This window comes from Schistocerca americana, chromosome 1 (assembly GCF_021461395.2).
Source record: "Schistocerca americana isolate TAMUIC-IGC-003095 chromosome 1, iqSchAmer2.1, whole genome shotgun sequence".
NCBI classification, from domain to species: Eukaryota; Metazoa; Arthropoda; class Insecta; order Orthoptera; family Acrididae; genus Schistocerca; species Schistocerca americana.
This window is the reverse complement of record NC_060119.1, coordinates 112002849-112018763: the sequence shown is the minus strand read 5'-3', so window position 1 is coordinate 112018763 and position 15915 is coordinate 112002849.

Below are 15915 nucleotides of genomic sequence, written 5' to 3'. Positions count from 1 at the left end.
ACAGATGAAGGTGATCTAATAAGTAATGACAACACGTTTGTTGCCGCTACACGGCATTATAACTGAGTCTCTCTTCATATGCAGCGTGTACACATCAGTGATGCTCCTTAAATACAGTGGTTTTACTGTGTTTCTGGATACCGTTTGTAATGTAGGCTAACTCAATGTGTTTATATTTGTCTAGGTCTGAAGATGGCCATTACCAACCGAAATTAGTTACCTGATTACCAGTGAACAATGTGATCCAAGACGGGAATTATAATAACGTAAATATTTTCCTGGATCGCAGAAAAATTTTTCGTGACTCTGTCACAAATCGTAAATTTTTGTTCCTGACTGGTTATATAATCGTAGGTACGGGAGCAACTGCTGCGAACCCAGATGTTAGATTCATTCTAGGTATGACAGGGAAATGGAACTGACTCCCGAAGAAAGGAGCTTACAAAATACTCGTTTCACCGACTCTTAAATCTTACTCATCGTCTGATATCCTATGCAAGAGACATAAAACCCGAAGAAGAGCGCTACATTACGTCACGGTTGTTTCAGTAAGCGCGAAGGTGTAACGGAGATTACTATCAAACTGCAGTAGCAGACAATATAAGAAAGTCATCGAGCATCGCAGAGAGGTTTATTATTAAAATACGGAGAGCATACGTTCCAAAGTTGGCCATGGAACTGTTATTTCTCCCACGTCGCTAAATGAACGCGCCGAGGAAGTCAGACATGTTAGAGCTGAAACGGCGCCATAAGAACGAGTCGTTATTCTCGTGCAACATTTTCTGATGCAACAAAAATGGTTCAAATGGCTCTGAACACTATGGGACATAACATCTGTGGTCATCAGTCCCCTAGAACTTAGAACTTCTTAAACCTAACTAACCTAAGGACATCACACACATCCATGCCCAAGGCAGGATTCGAACCTGCGACCGTAGCGGTCACGCGGTTCCAGACTAAAGCGCCTAGAAGCGCACGGCCACACCAGCCGGCGCTGATGCAACAGGAAGAGGGGAAGTGACAGTGATACCCGAAATACGTTCAGCCACACACCTTAAGGTAGGTTACAGAGTATACACTGTAGAGCCAAACAAACTGGTGTAGGCATGGGTATTCTCATACAGAGATGTGTAAACAGGCACATTCTGAGCTGCGGTCGACTACGCCTATATAAGACAAGTGTCTGGGGCAGTTGTCAGATCGGTTACTGCTGCTACAATGGTAGGTTATCAAGATTTAAGTGAGTTTGAACTTGGTATTATAGTCGGCGCACGAGCGATGGGGATTTTCCCAGACGACCATTTCCTGAGTGTACCGTGAATATCAGGAATCCGGTAAAACATCAAATCGACGACATCGCTCCGGGTTGAGAAAGAGACTGTAATAACGAGACCAACGACGACTAAATAGAATTGTTCAACGTGACAGAGGTGCAACCCTTTCCGCTAAATGCGTATATTTCAATACTGCACCATCAAAAAGTGTCAGCGTGTGAACCATTCATGGCCGGCCGGAGTGGCCGAGCGGTTCTAGGCGCTACAGTCTGGAACCACGCGACCGCTACGGTCGCAGGTTCGAATCCTGCCTCGGGCATGGATGTGTGTGATGTCCTTAGGTTAGTTAGGTTTAAGTAGTTCTAAGTTCCAGGGGACTGATGACCACAGCAGTTAAGTCCCATAGTCCTCAGAGCCATTTGAACCATTTTTTGAACCATTCATCGAAACGTCATCGATAAGGGATTTCGGAGTCCAAGGTTCAACTCGTGTACCGTTGCTGGCTGCACGACACAAAGCTTTACGCCTCACATGGCCCCATTAACACCGACATAGGACTGTTGATGTCTGGAAACATGTTGCCTGGTCGGACGAGTCTCGTTTCAAATCGAATCGAGTGGATGGACTTGTGCGGGTAAGGTGACAACCTCATGAATCCATGGAACCCGTATGTCAGCAGGGGACTGTTCAAGCTGGTGGAGGTGCTGTAATGGTATGGGACGTGTGCAGTTGGAGTGATATAGGGCTCCTGATAGCGTCTAGATACGATTCTGACAGGTGACACGTACGTGAGCATCCTCTCTGATCACCCACATCCATTCATGTCCAATGTGCATTCCTATGGACTTGGGTAATTCCAGCAGGGCAATGCGACACAACACACATCCAGAACTGCTACAGAGTGGCTCCAGGAACGCTCTTCTGAGCTTAAACACATCCTCTAGCCACCAAATTCCCCAGACATGAACATTATTGAGTATATCTGGATGCCTTCCAAAGTGTTGTGCTCCATCTCCTCGTAATCTTACGGATTTATGGTCACCCTTGCAGGAACCATGGTGTCAACTCCCTCCAGTGTTGTGGCACTTCTCTGGCTCGCAGGAGCCCTACAGTATATTAGGTACGTGTACTATTTTCTCTGGCTCTTCAGTGTATAAGAACGTCATCGTGCATCGCTGAGAGGTTTATGATTAAAGTCCCGAGAGCTTACGTTCCAAAACTGCCTATGGAACTTTTACTTCTCCCACGTCGCTAAATGATGACGCTGAAAAAGTCACAGAGTTTAGAGTTCATATTGCTCCATGACCTTACGACTTATCTTAGAAGAAAGATTAAGAAAAGGCAAACCTACGTTTCTAGCATTTGTAGACTTAGAGAAAGCTTTTGACAATGTTAACTGGAATACTCTCTTTCAAATTCTGAAGGTGGCAGGGGTAAAATACAGGGAGCGAAAGGCTATTTACAATTTGTACAGAAACCAGATGGCAGTTATAAGAGTCAAGGGGCATGAAAGGGAAGCAGTGGTTGGGAAAGGAGTGAGACAGGGTTGTAGCCTTTCCCCGATGTTATTCAATCTGTATATTGAGCAAGCAGTAAAGGAAACAAAAGAAAAATTCGGAGTAGGTATTAAAATTCATGGAGAAGAAGAAAAAACGTTGAGGTTCGCCGATGACATTGTAATTCTGTCAGAGACAGCAAAGGACTTGGAAGAGCAGTTGTACGGAATGGACAGTGTCTTGAAAGGAGGAAGGAGGATATAAGATGAACATGAACAAAAGCAAAACGAGGATAATGGAATGTAGTCAAATTAAGACGGGTGATGCTGAGGGAATTAGATTAGGAAATGAGACACTTAAAGTAGTAAAGGAGTTTTGCTATTTAGGGAGTAAAATAACCGATGATGGTCGAAGCAGAGAGGATATAAAATGTCGACTGGCAATGGCAAGGAAAGCGTTTCTCAAGAAGAGAAACTTGTTAACATCAAGTATAAATATAAGTGTCAGGAAGTCGTTTCTGAAAGTATTTGTATGGAGTGTAGCCATGTATGGAAGTGAAACATGGACGAAAACTAGTTTGGACAAGAAGAGAATAGCTTTCGAAATGTGGTGCTACAGAAGAATGCTGAAGGTAAGGTGGGTAGATCACGTAACTAATGAGGAGGTATTGAGTAGGATTGGGGAGAAGAGGAGTTTGTGGCATAACTTGACTAGAAGAAGGGATCGGTTGGTAGGACATGTTTTGAGGCATTGAGGGATCACAAATTTAGCATTGGAGGGCAGCGTGGAGGGTGAAAATCATAGAGGGAGACCAAGAGATGAACACACTAAGCAGATTCAGAAGGATGTAGGTTGCAGTAGGTACTGGGAGATGAAGAAGCTTGCACAGGATAGAGTAGCATGGAGAGCTGCATCAAACCAGTCTCAGGACTGAAGACCACAACAACAACAACAATTGCTCCATAAAAAAGAGTCGTTATTCTCGAGCAGGAGATACAACAGGAAGAGAGGAATTGACAATGATACCCGAAATACACTCCGCCACACAGTTTGAGGTACGTTATGGAGTGCAGGAATATCTGTTGATGTAGGCGAAACGTCTCCAGCAGGCTGGCAGGTGTTTGTCTCACGCAGCACTCGCCGCAGGTACCGAGACTGCAGCCGAGGCGCCATTGTCGGGCGTGCAGATGGACGGCTAACGAATGTGGGCAGTGGCCCGCGCGCGGTGTGCGGCGCTTTCACTTCTCACATATGCAGCACCTGGCGGCACCATTTGCGAAATAGCGGCGCGCCGCCCCGCTGTATCGCCGGCGTGCATCTCGCGCCGGTCACCTTTAGTGGGACACCGCGGTCGTATTTTATTTGCACAGTTGCGAGTCAAAAACAACGGCACAATGAAAACTGATCGATGTCGGGAAAGGCTGCGAACTCGCGGCTACTGGCTGAATGTCCCGCGCCGTACTTGCTAAATACCGCCCCGGGCGGTCGGCCGCCGTATAGTGCCGACGAGTGAGTCTCTACGCCTGTAACGACTATCGCGTTAGCATATTATGATGAAACGACCGTCCACCTGCTCTATGAAGGACGTCTGAGAAACTGCCGGTAATACCCGAGCTACCGGGACGATTACGATGTCGTAAATTAAACCATTCCGTTCTATGAGTCGATTACGTATCTATATAGCGTTACCTGTCCCCGAACGTGCACGTTGGTAGCAGAGCGGTCAGCGTGTCTGACTGCCATGTAAAGTGGGGTATCGTCCAGAGATCGCGGTGCCACACCAAAGTCGCAACGCGAATCGATACCACAGGTATTAGAGAGGGGTCTCTTTAATCGGCAGCAAACAATTGGAGGCCTCCAGAAAAAACACCTACATCTCAGCACAGCACTGCCCTCACGCTGAGGCCAGTTTAGTGTGGAACCTGCAACAGCTCAGCCCAGTTCCTGATCTCAGCTACAGCAGTCAATATCATAGTGTAGGACCAATAAATAATTAAAGTACACGAAATGTATTCGAAGTTGCGAATATACACAACCATCAGGTGTCTAACCAAATTATGACAGTGAAAATTTTTGCCGGACTGGGGCTCGAACACAGATTTCCCGATGAACGCGAGTGGTCGCCTTACCATTTGGCTACCCGAGTACGACTCACGGTCGGACCCAAACTTCCATATATCGTCAAACACGTGTCTACAACATGTTCTCATACATCCATAATGTATATTTCCGTACATTTTACTTGAAAGTCGCTTGCCCGTTGTCGGTGAAGAAATAAGATATTGCAGTGTCTGTCTTATTCCTGATTTCGATACAATGTTCCTTTCACATTTGCGAATATGGGCAACCGTCAGCTGTAAAATGGAATGACGACGATGAGTATTGAAATCTGGTTTCGCAGGAGAGAGGGGATCAGATTGTGGAAAGGGGTCAAGGTCAAGTACTGTTAGTTATACAAGAACACACAACTTTATCGCTCGAACAAGTGCACAGTTTTCTCTTTAAAACAACAACGATCAATTCACGGCTGAGGGCCCAAGTAACTTCTCCAGAATAAGTTTAAATGATTCATTTTAAAACGCCAGGATTTACAGTAAGCCGGTCGGAGTGGCCGAGCGGTTCTAGGTGCTTCAGTCCGGAACCGCGCGACTGATATAGTCGCAGGTTCGAATCCTGCCTCGCTCATGGATGTGTGTGATGTCGTTAGGTAAGTTAGGATTAGGTAGTTCTAAGTTTCTAGGGGACTGATGACCTCAGAAGATAAGTCCCATAGTGCTCAAAGCCATTTGAACCATTTAGAGTAACGGCTGAAGGCCTTACTTAGATAAAATTGTAATATATTCTCGGCTAAAGGCCGAAATAATATTTCAGATCAGCTAAGGGAATTCTACAGAAGTCAAGCATCTACAATTTTCGGCTAAAGGCCATATTAAAGAAATTCAAATAAATTCTTCGGCTGAAAGCCCAATAAAATTTTTTTCACTCAATAAAAGAGAAGCTTTAAAGATAAGCTTTTACACAGTACAACAAAAACATCTTAAGAAAACTTTAAGTATCTTGTCGGCTGAAGGCCCAAACAATTACTCAAGAATAATTAAAGACCACGTTAAAATACACGGAACACGGCTGAAGGCCGTTTCAAGAATTCAAGATAATTATTGTGAAACCTTACAGACAAGGATTTACGTATTAAAGCCGCAGATTCTGAAACAAACACGGCTGAAGGCCTAATACAGAGCAACAAGAATTTTTAATAAAACACTGCTGAAGGCCTAATTTTAAAATATTTTACATAAGCTTCGGCTGACGGACATTTTGAATAAAGAACAAACAAAATTAATACACGGCTAAAGGCCTGGCACAGTACTTGTGACAAGAGAAAATCACAATCACAAACAACAGAACAGTGGTGCTCGGAAGTGTTCCAAAGGAGTTTAGGTTAGACAGGCAGCCAAGCGTAACATTAAATAATTAGCTGCAACACGACCTAGGGACGGCTGAAGAACCAAACAACAACCTAATTAATTCCCTCTGTCGCAACCGACCAACTGCCTACTCCATTCCGCAGACAGCATTCATCTGCTCAGTGGAAATCACACAGGCTACACACAGTTCCTCGCAAACACACTTGCGCAAGAACTCGAACAATCGTAGAAGCAATCACTGTGGAACAACAAGAACGAATCAGTTAGACACACAGAGAGTTTCCACAAGCGGTTGACGACCAAATACACGTCGTCCGATGAAACTACCGACCGACACAGGTCGTTCCCACTGAAGTCACGTGTGTCGGCAACGGTCGGGCGAGTCTTGGCTGAAGCTGACTGCAGCTCCAACCCGACTCGATGTCCATTCGCAATTCGGAGACACGGCGACCCGGGCACACTGGCTCGGAACTAACCATGCAGAGGTAACTCTCGCCCATTGGCCTCGACATCTCAGCACAAGGCAGGAACCGACCCACTTCCAGCGAGATAACCAACTGACGAGACCCAGAAACGGTCAAAGGACCAAATACACATCGCCCAATGAGACGACCAACCGAACGACCAAGCAACCAACGGTCGTTCCCGCTCCAGTCTCCTTCCGTCGGACAGTTCATGTATGTGGCCAGCGGTCGGCAAGTACCGGCTGACCGCGCCTCACCGGCGCTCCGTCCTAGACTGAACTTCAGTGCTACTGCGTCCCGACAGACGACGACCCGGTAATATTAGCGGTCGCTCCAGAGATAGTACGACAGTGTACTTATAGATACGCGCTGCTGCTGCCACTAACGGGCAAGCAAACCAGAAACTTAGTGAAGCCAGTAAATCGAATAAGAAGGAGGTGACAGTACCGTAAAGACAAGTTGGCAAGGAATAAACGGCAGGAAGACGAGCCGCGCACTGCTCAAGTATTTTACTTGGAAGTCGCTTCCATGTAGAAGGTTTTGTATCCCACCTGGAAGGCGGCGCGTGGGTCTGCTCCTGTGAACTGAATGGATAGGCCGAATGTAGGAAGCGAATAGGAGCAGGTGAGGTAAGATTCTCGGTTCAGCTTTTTACGTGAAAGTACATTTAATTATTAGTCAATGAGATACGTAACTTTACACTAAGAGACCGTAGATGCGAAACCATATTCCCGTCATAAGTAGTACATAGTCTCAATAGCAAGCTAAGGTATAAGCGATGTTTCCAGGCCGTCTGATCTTGATGAAATAGGTATAATCTGGAGCGAAGCTCGTAGAACTCTATCGCTCCGGCTAGAGTGCGCTGTCGTCGGTGTCTGTCGAAGTGCCAACTTTAGAACTTGTATTTACGCCGTGGCATCGTAGCTATCGATACCACAGAAGGAACATTGCATCATAATACAGATAACACTGGCACTGCAATATCGTACTATAGTTCAATTCATTTATCTTAGCGGGAGATTGCTGCGTTGCCAGTTGTACGCGCCAAGAGAAGCACCGCCATAGTATAGTTCACAAACTTACGTTTAGGGGGTAGCGCGCAGTTTATGAAGTAAAGCCACCACCGCCGCATTAACCCTTTCGCTGCTACAGAGACGTGCTCCCCGCATTCCGCGATGTGCGCGATTTTGTCGTCATTGCACTGCTCGCCTGTGCAGACACATGGTGTTTCGACTGCTTTGACACACTTTATCATTCGATTTCACAAAAACTATTTGGCCCAAAAATTTGATTTTTACACATCTTCTTGACTGATACCTTCCCCCCATAAATGACTTAATTTTGTTTCGATGTTCAACGTAGTTATTGTGCAGCATTAGATGTAGTAAACCATTGCACGAAATTTTGAAGTTTGCAGAGGTCAAAGTCCATAGCGTGTACTTTCCGTATGGTCGATTTTAGTTGCCACTAGAAATTTCAAAAAATTACATTCAAACGAATAAAATTCATGAAGTAAGACACTTCGATATTGTTTTTAAATAAAGAAAATGTTAAGCACCGATCAAGGTTAGAACTCAGAACCTTTCATTTAGCAGCCACACACTTTAACGTTAGAACTCAGAACCTTTCATTTAGCAGCCACACACTTTAACTATTACGCTAACGCAGCCTATCGTTCATTGTATTTCCCGGAGGACTTTAAAATTTGACGCAAAATACCGACAAACACTGTTCGTATGATTTTGAATTACGTTTCGTCGAAGTACAATACGAAATAAACAATTACCGCTGTTCTTTATTGCGAAAAAGCAGTTAGTGAGAATGATACAAACACCTTTCCTTGCTATCGCCTGAATTAGGAGGCTTATTGCTTGTTTGGTTTAATTAATTAATAGACTATGAAGCAATTGGTATGAAGAATATTTTTTTCCAAACTTTCTATAAAAGAAAGTCTGCTATCAAGACATTGCTTTTGTTTAATTACTTTATTTATGACTGAATGTTTCTAAAACTGAAGACACTCGTCCGTGCTCTGCACTGCAGTCGAGCTCTGGCAACGTCGTTCTCTGTTCATTGGCTGACTGTGTTTTGTGACGTCAGATGCGCAGAACGAACCTAAACTCGGCCACCGTCATAAATAACACGCACTTTAGTTAATGTTTCCGATAGAAACTACCTTCGTAAATATTGCATATTATACCTCAAGGGAACAGTTTGTTACTTAATGCATCAAGTGACGGTTTCATAGTCGGAGACAGCATTAAATTTTCCAGTACTCCTGATGCAACGAATTGAGTAGAAGATAAGCAAATCTATCATTTATTTACCTAATAGTGAGAACTAATATACTCATGTTAAAAAAAGAAAAAGAAAAAAGAAACAGAACACCGTGAACTACTGGAGATAAGACGTTCATATTCACAGGAAATGTACATCAGTGTCTGCGAGGTATCCTGCACACCTGTTCAAGTCACGCTGATCCATTACCCTCGCTTTATAACAACAGCGACAGCCGTAGACGTATTTACCGGTATGTGGTGTTGCCGCGATATTGATATTGACTTTGATCCCGGTGGGGCCAACATTGTTCAAACGCTAATCATTTCTGCTGAACATACTCTGGCTCCACTCCTGGTAATGTCAGGGAATTTTCGTTGATGCGAGGACTGTAACGGTGTCAACTTTGGTTCATGGTGCCATCTGACCAGCCGCTTGTGTGAGAAGTAGTGGCTCCAAGATCTAGGAAGTTGAAAACGGCCAGGAGTGAGTAACGTAAATCACACAGCTTTCATTCCTCATCAGAATGATGCCGTATCCCGACGATGACAAGCTGGGAAGTCGGCCCTTGTGTGAGTACCATTTATCCTTATGGAAATGAGCGTTTGGTTGCATTGGCTGGCAGGCCCCTTACGGGGCAGGTCCGGCCGCCTGGGTGCAGGTATTATTACATTCGACGCCACTTTGGACCTGGGCGCCGGTTGGGGATGAAATGAAGATAGCATAACACCCAGTTCCTGAGCGGAGAAAATCCCCGATCCAGCCGCGAATCGAACCCGGGCACGTAGGAAGGCAACCCGTCACGCTGAACACTCAGCTATCGGCGTGGACATTTATCCCTATTACCGAACGATACTGATCGCACTGTGGTGCTGACAGTGCAAATATTTTGATTCAGTCGCGGCTGTACTCGGAGTGAGCATCGCAAATTTGTGGACACACGCAGAATATTGAGAAGTAATTAGGAATAGGAACAGGAATAGGAATAAAACAGCGTAAATATGAGTCGAGGATTATTAATTGATAATACAGAGGAGAAGGTATTAATAATGTATTACTAAAGGAATATCGTTGAAGTTTAAAGTGTCTCAGGTGTTGCAGTTAACACATGCGTTTGAATTATACAAAACAGTATTTTTCCTGTATGAAGTTTGACTAATGACCTCAGCAGTTGAGTCCCATAGTGCTCAGAGCCATTTGAACCTGTATGAAGTTTAGCTATTTACATGATGAAATTTTCAAAGTGGCTGTAAGTGAAATCAGTATTGCAACAGTAGCGACGGGTTCCAGTCGGGACGGAAGCTATTAGCTTTCAAATGATTGTCAACTAAACAGTGACTATATAGGGCGAGTCAAAAGTCCTTGGACACCTTCATAAGTTGCAAGAGTAAAGGGAAAATTGAAATGTGATGGTGGGAACGTAGGTTTGGTGTGGGGCCGCAACTTTTGGAGTGAATGTTATTCATGGCCGCCATCTTGAAATGCCACCATTTTGGATTCAAGTTTTTTTTTTATATTTTTTTTAATGGGAAGGGGGCTGTATGACACATCAAATAACACTCGCTTGAGCTCCGGAATTTAGTGGCGTAATTTGTTTCTGTCTATCTTGTACAGCTAGTAGCACTAGCAACCTAAGTCCTCAATTATTTGTTTGTGAGACGTGGATACTCACTGGAATTAGGGAAAACATGGAAGGGAGGATCCACCAATATGACTTTGTGTTTACACAACCTATTTATTTAACAATATATAACCATAATGTTTTTTACAAAATGAACAGATTTGTAACATGAATAAGCCTTTGCAAGAGAAATCGAAACAGAAAACAATATTACAACAATTACAAGACGATCGGACCTGCAGCCCGCCCATTATCGGGTGAAACAGCGGTGTTTACTACCGTGCTGAGCACAGTCTACCTTATTAAATGCCCTTCTGTGACACATGAAATCTATGTAAGCATCATTGATGACAAGAGTGATTCATTTACTCAAAACAGATGACGTAACTTTTAATTTGAAAGCTGTATGTCGAAAGGTTCGGGGTTAAGATGCGTACCTGTGCTTAAAAGTTAAACAGATTATGAAACAATATGACAACGATAAGGCTTACTTCAAAGCAAAGAACCTCTTAGTTTTAATCAGCAACTAAGGTGCGATTGGATCCCAACCCGTCTCTTTTGACAATCTTATTTTGGCTATACTTGTGAACACGTATTACAGCAGAACTCACTCGGAGGAACAACAAGATCCAGTTAAAAATACGCCAATAATGACCCGGTCTTTCAAAGACAACAACGCACAACTTAGTACAACAGGTTGTTCGGGTTATAACTAATGCAATTACAATCAAAGAACTGAAACGGTTAACATCTAAATCTAACGACAAGATCCGTTTTGTTTCACGGAAACCTGTGCCTTAGTACAATGGTTCCGGCTGTATTTACTACCAGGAGCTGATTCATTAGAACATTAATGATCGGGTGTAAACGAGAAAGGAAAGGCAATATAATAGCGGAACAAATTTTGAAGCGACAACTAGTGTCTTAGTACATTACTATGGCCTATATTTACGACGAAAGGGCCGGGCGAGCAACTCTGAGGGTCGGGTACAACCACAGAATATGTAGGACGGCAGGTAGACAATGACACAAATCACAACGATGATTACAGAATGTTACTCCCCATTATCACCAAGCAGCTCCATGGATCCACGGTGCGTCGCGCCGGTTACTGACTGGTGCCGATAAACCCAGTTAGAAGAGGGCACTCAGGCAACGAGCGTTCGTCCGACACGAATGTTGCCAATCAACTGACTGGATGTCGGCCTCTTGTTTGCAGCCGACGCTGACCCTGGTGACGTACTCCGATATATTCGAGTTGCGCAGGGCTTTCTTGCGTAGCTCGTGGCTTCGGCTGCTCGGACCTCGTGATCACCCGTTGTCGCAACGCTGCCGCCAATCCCCAGACTTCGTGCCTCCTTCTCGGGCAGCGAACCCTGTATATATACACTCCTGGAAATTGAAATAAGAACACCGTGAATTCATTGTCCCAGGAAGGGGAAACTTTATTGACACATTCCTGGTTGGTTCAAATGGCTCTGAGCACTATGGGACTCAACTGCTGTGGTCATAAGTCCCCTAGAACTTAGAACTAATTAAACCTAACTAACCTAAGGACATCACACACATCCATGCCCGAGGCAGGAATCGAACCTGCGACCGTAGCAGCCCCACGGTTCCGGACTGCGCGCCTAGAACCACTAGACCACCGCGGCCGGTGACACATTCCTGGGGTCAGATACATCACATGATCACACTGACAGAACCACAGGCACATAGACACAGGCAACAGAGCATGCACAATGTCGGCACTAGTACAGTGTATATCCACCTTTCGCAGCGATGCAGGCTGCTATTCTCCCATGGAGACGATCGTAGAGATGCTGGATGTAGTCCTGTGGAACGGCTTGCCATGCCATTTCCACCTGGCGCCTCAGTTGGACCAGCGTTCGTGCTGGACGTGCAGACCGCGTGAGACGACGCTTCATCCAGTCCCAAAGATGCTCAATGGGGGACAGATCCGGAGATCTTGCTGGCCAGGGTAGTTGACTTACACCTTCTAGAGCACGTTGGGTGGCACGGGATGCATGCGGACGTGCATTGTCCTGTTGGAACAGCAAGTTCCCTTGCCGGTCTAGGAATGGTAGAACGATGGGTTCGATGACGGTTTGGATGTACCGTGCACTATTCAGTGTCCCCTCGACGATCACCAGTGGTGTACGGCCAGTGTAGGAGATCGCTCCCCACACCATGATGCCGGGTGTTGGCCCTGTGTGCCTCGGTCGTATGCAGTCCTGATTGTGGCGCTCACCTGCACGGCGCCAAACACGCATACGACCATCATTGGCACCAAGGCAGAAGCGACTCTCATCGCTGAAGACGACACGTCTCCATTCGTCCCTCCATTCACGCCTGTCGCGACACCACTGGAGGCGGGCTGCACGATGTTGGGGCGTGAGCGGAAGACGGCCTAACGGTGTGCGGGACCGTAGCCCAGCTTCATGGAGACGGTTGCGAATGGTCCTCGCCGATACCCCAGGAGCAACAGTGTCTCTAATTTGCTGGGAAGTGGCGGTGCGGTCCCCTACGGCACTGCGTAGGATCCTACAGTCTTGGCGTGCATCCGTGCGTCGCTGCGGTCCGGTCCCAGGTCGACGGGCACGTGCACCTTCCGCCGACCACTGGCGACAACATCGATGTACTGTGGAGACCTCACGCCCCACGTGTTGAGCAATTCGGCGGTACGTCCACCCGGCCTCCCGCATGCCCACTATACGCCCTCGCTCAAAGTCCGTCAACTGCACATACGGTTCACGTCGACGCTGTCGCGGCATGCTACCAGTGTTAAAGACTGCGATGGAGCTCCGTATGCCACGGCAAACTGGCTGACACTGACGGCGGCGGTGCACAAATGCTGCGCAGCTAGCGCCATTCGACGGCCAACACCGCGGTTCCTGGTGTGTCCGCTGTGCCGTGCGTGTGATCATTGCTTGTACAGCCCTCTCGCAGTGTCCGGAGCAAGTATGGTGGGTCTGACACACCGGCGTCAATGTGTTCTTTTTTCCATTTCCAGGAGTGTATATCGGCAAGCAAAGAACTTCTAAGGACACATCCCACAGATACCAACTCTTTCTCATAGATGTTGGCAATAGGGCCGCAAGAGGGACAGTCGATACTACGCTTGAGCCAGTGGCGCCAAACGGAACAGTCTACTAATTAAATGGCATCACGGCTCTGGTAAATGTATTCCAATCTCTGTCTTCCTCTACGTTTCTGCCTTCTACAGCTCCCTCTGGCACGATGGAAGTTATCTATAATATCTTATGAGATATCCTATCACCATGTCCCTTCTCCTTGTCAGAGTTTTCCAGACATTCATTTCCTCTCCGATTCTACACAGAACCTCCTCATTCCTTACCTTACCAGTTCACCTAATTTTCAACATTCATCTGTTGCACAACATCTTAATGCTTCGATTCTCTTGTCTTCCGGTTTTCCTAAGGACCATGTTTCATTACTGTAAACTGCTATGCTCAAAACGTACATTCTCAGAAATTTCTTCTTCAAATGAAGGCCAATTGTCTACTCTTGGCCAGGAGTGCCCTTTTTGCCTGTGGTAGTCTGCTTTTGATGTCCTACTTGCTCCGTCCGTCATTGGTTATTTTGCTGCTTAGGTAGTAGAATTCCTCCAACTACTTCGTGACTATCAATCCTGATGTTACGTTTCATTTCTACTACTTCTCATTACTTCCGTCTTCCTTTAATTTACTCTCACTGCATAATCTGTTCTCGTTAGACTATTCATTCCATTCAACAGATCATGTAATTCTTCTTCACTTTCGCTCAGGGTAGCAATGTCATCAGCGAATCTCACCGTTGATAACCTTTCAACTTGGATTTTAATTTCACTCCTGAACCTACCTTTTATTTTCATCATGGCTTCTTCGATGTACAGACTGAACAGTAGTGACGAAAGACTGCATCCGTTTCTTACACCGTTTCTAATCCGAGCACCTCTTTGTTGGTCGTCCACTCTTATTATTCCCCCTTGGCTCTTGTGCATATTGTATATTACCTGTCTCTCCCTACAACTTACCCATATTTTTCTCAGAATTTCGAACATATTGCACCATTTTATATTGCTGAACGCATTCTCTAGCTCGAGAAATCCTATTAACGCGTCTTGATTTTTCTTTAATCTTGTTTCCATTATCAACAGCAACTCAGAATTGCATTTCTGATGCCTTTACGCTTCATAGAGCTAAAATGATCGTCATCGAGCACATCGTCAATTTTCTTTTCCAGTCTTGTGTGTATTATTCTCTTCATCAACTTGGATGCACGAGTCATTAAAATAATTGTGCGATAATTCCAGCACTTCTCAGCTTTTGAAATCTTCGGAGATGTATGGATGATATTTTTCGTGAAGTCAGATGGTACGTCGTCAGACTCATACACTCTACACACAAACGTGAACAGTCGTTTTTCTTACCACTTATCCACAAATCTCGTTAATGCACAATTAGACCAGCTGGTCAAACTCTCCCATGTGCTAATGAAACAGTGTCGCACTTGTAACTGCGTCTGCGTGTTCTTCACAGTGATCTGATGCTGTTCACTCCTCTTCTACAGAATGACCCAGGAGGAACAGACAGTATTCAGGAATATGACAGGAACGATCGGTTGAAGCAATCAGCTTCTGTGTAGACACACGCCCTTTTCCGAATGGCTTCTGAGATAGGATACGTTTAATGACCATTGTTATTTATGGTATGTATAATTCAGTACATCACCAGTAGTGCAACAGTACAATAGTTAATAAACATTACAACATGCATATTGGAAATATACGTATTTTTAACACAGACACCATTATTGTACACGTAACATTACAGCTGTCAAACACTTCACAATGTGTTGCTGCTTCTGCACAAGCTGTTGTATTACACGTCCAGAAGAAAAATGAGAACCTGGAGGAATACTGAAATCTACGGTAACGACGGAACGCTCAGGAATTCGACGTGAGAGGAAGAGACGTTATTCTTCGACAACAGGAATATTACTATCACAGAAGACGACACCATAAACCGAGGTAAGCTGTGCTGGAATAAAACGTCTAACAAAGAGGTTAGATGGATCAGACACATATGTGCGCCTCAAAAGCCAAAAAGGAATATAAACTAAATGCGTTCTATCTCGGAAACCCCTTCCCCAGGGCATATTCGATGTGAAACGTTTTGCTTCAAATGATCATTCCTGCCATATCTCTAAATACTGACCTTACCTTCCGCGACATCCCGTATACCTTACCAGGCCTGGCAACAGCACTAAACACAAACAACACCATTGCAGCCTGTGTTCGTCGCTATGCGTGAAAGAGAGCTGCACCTGTAATGATTTACGTACCCGCCGACTGTG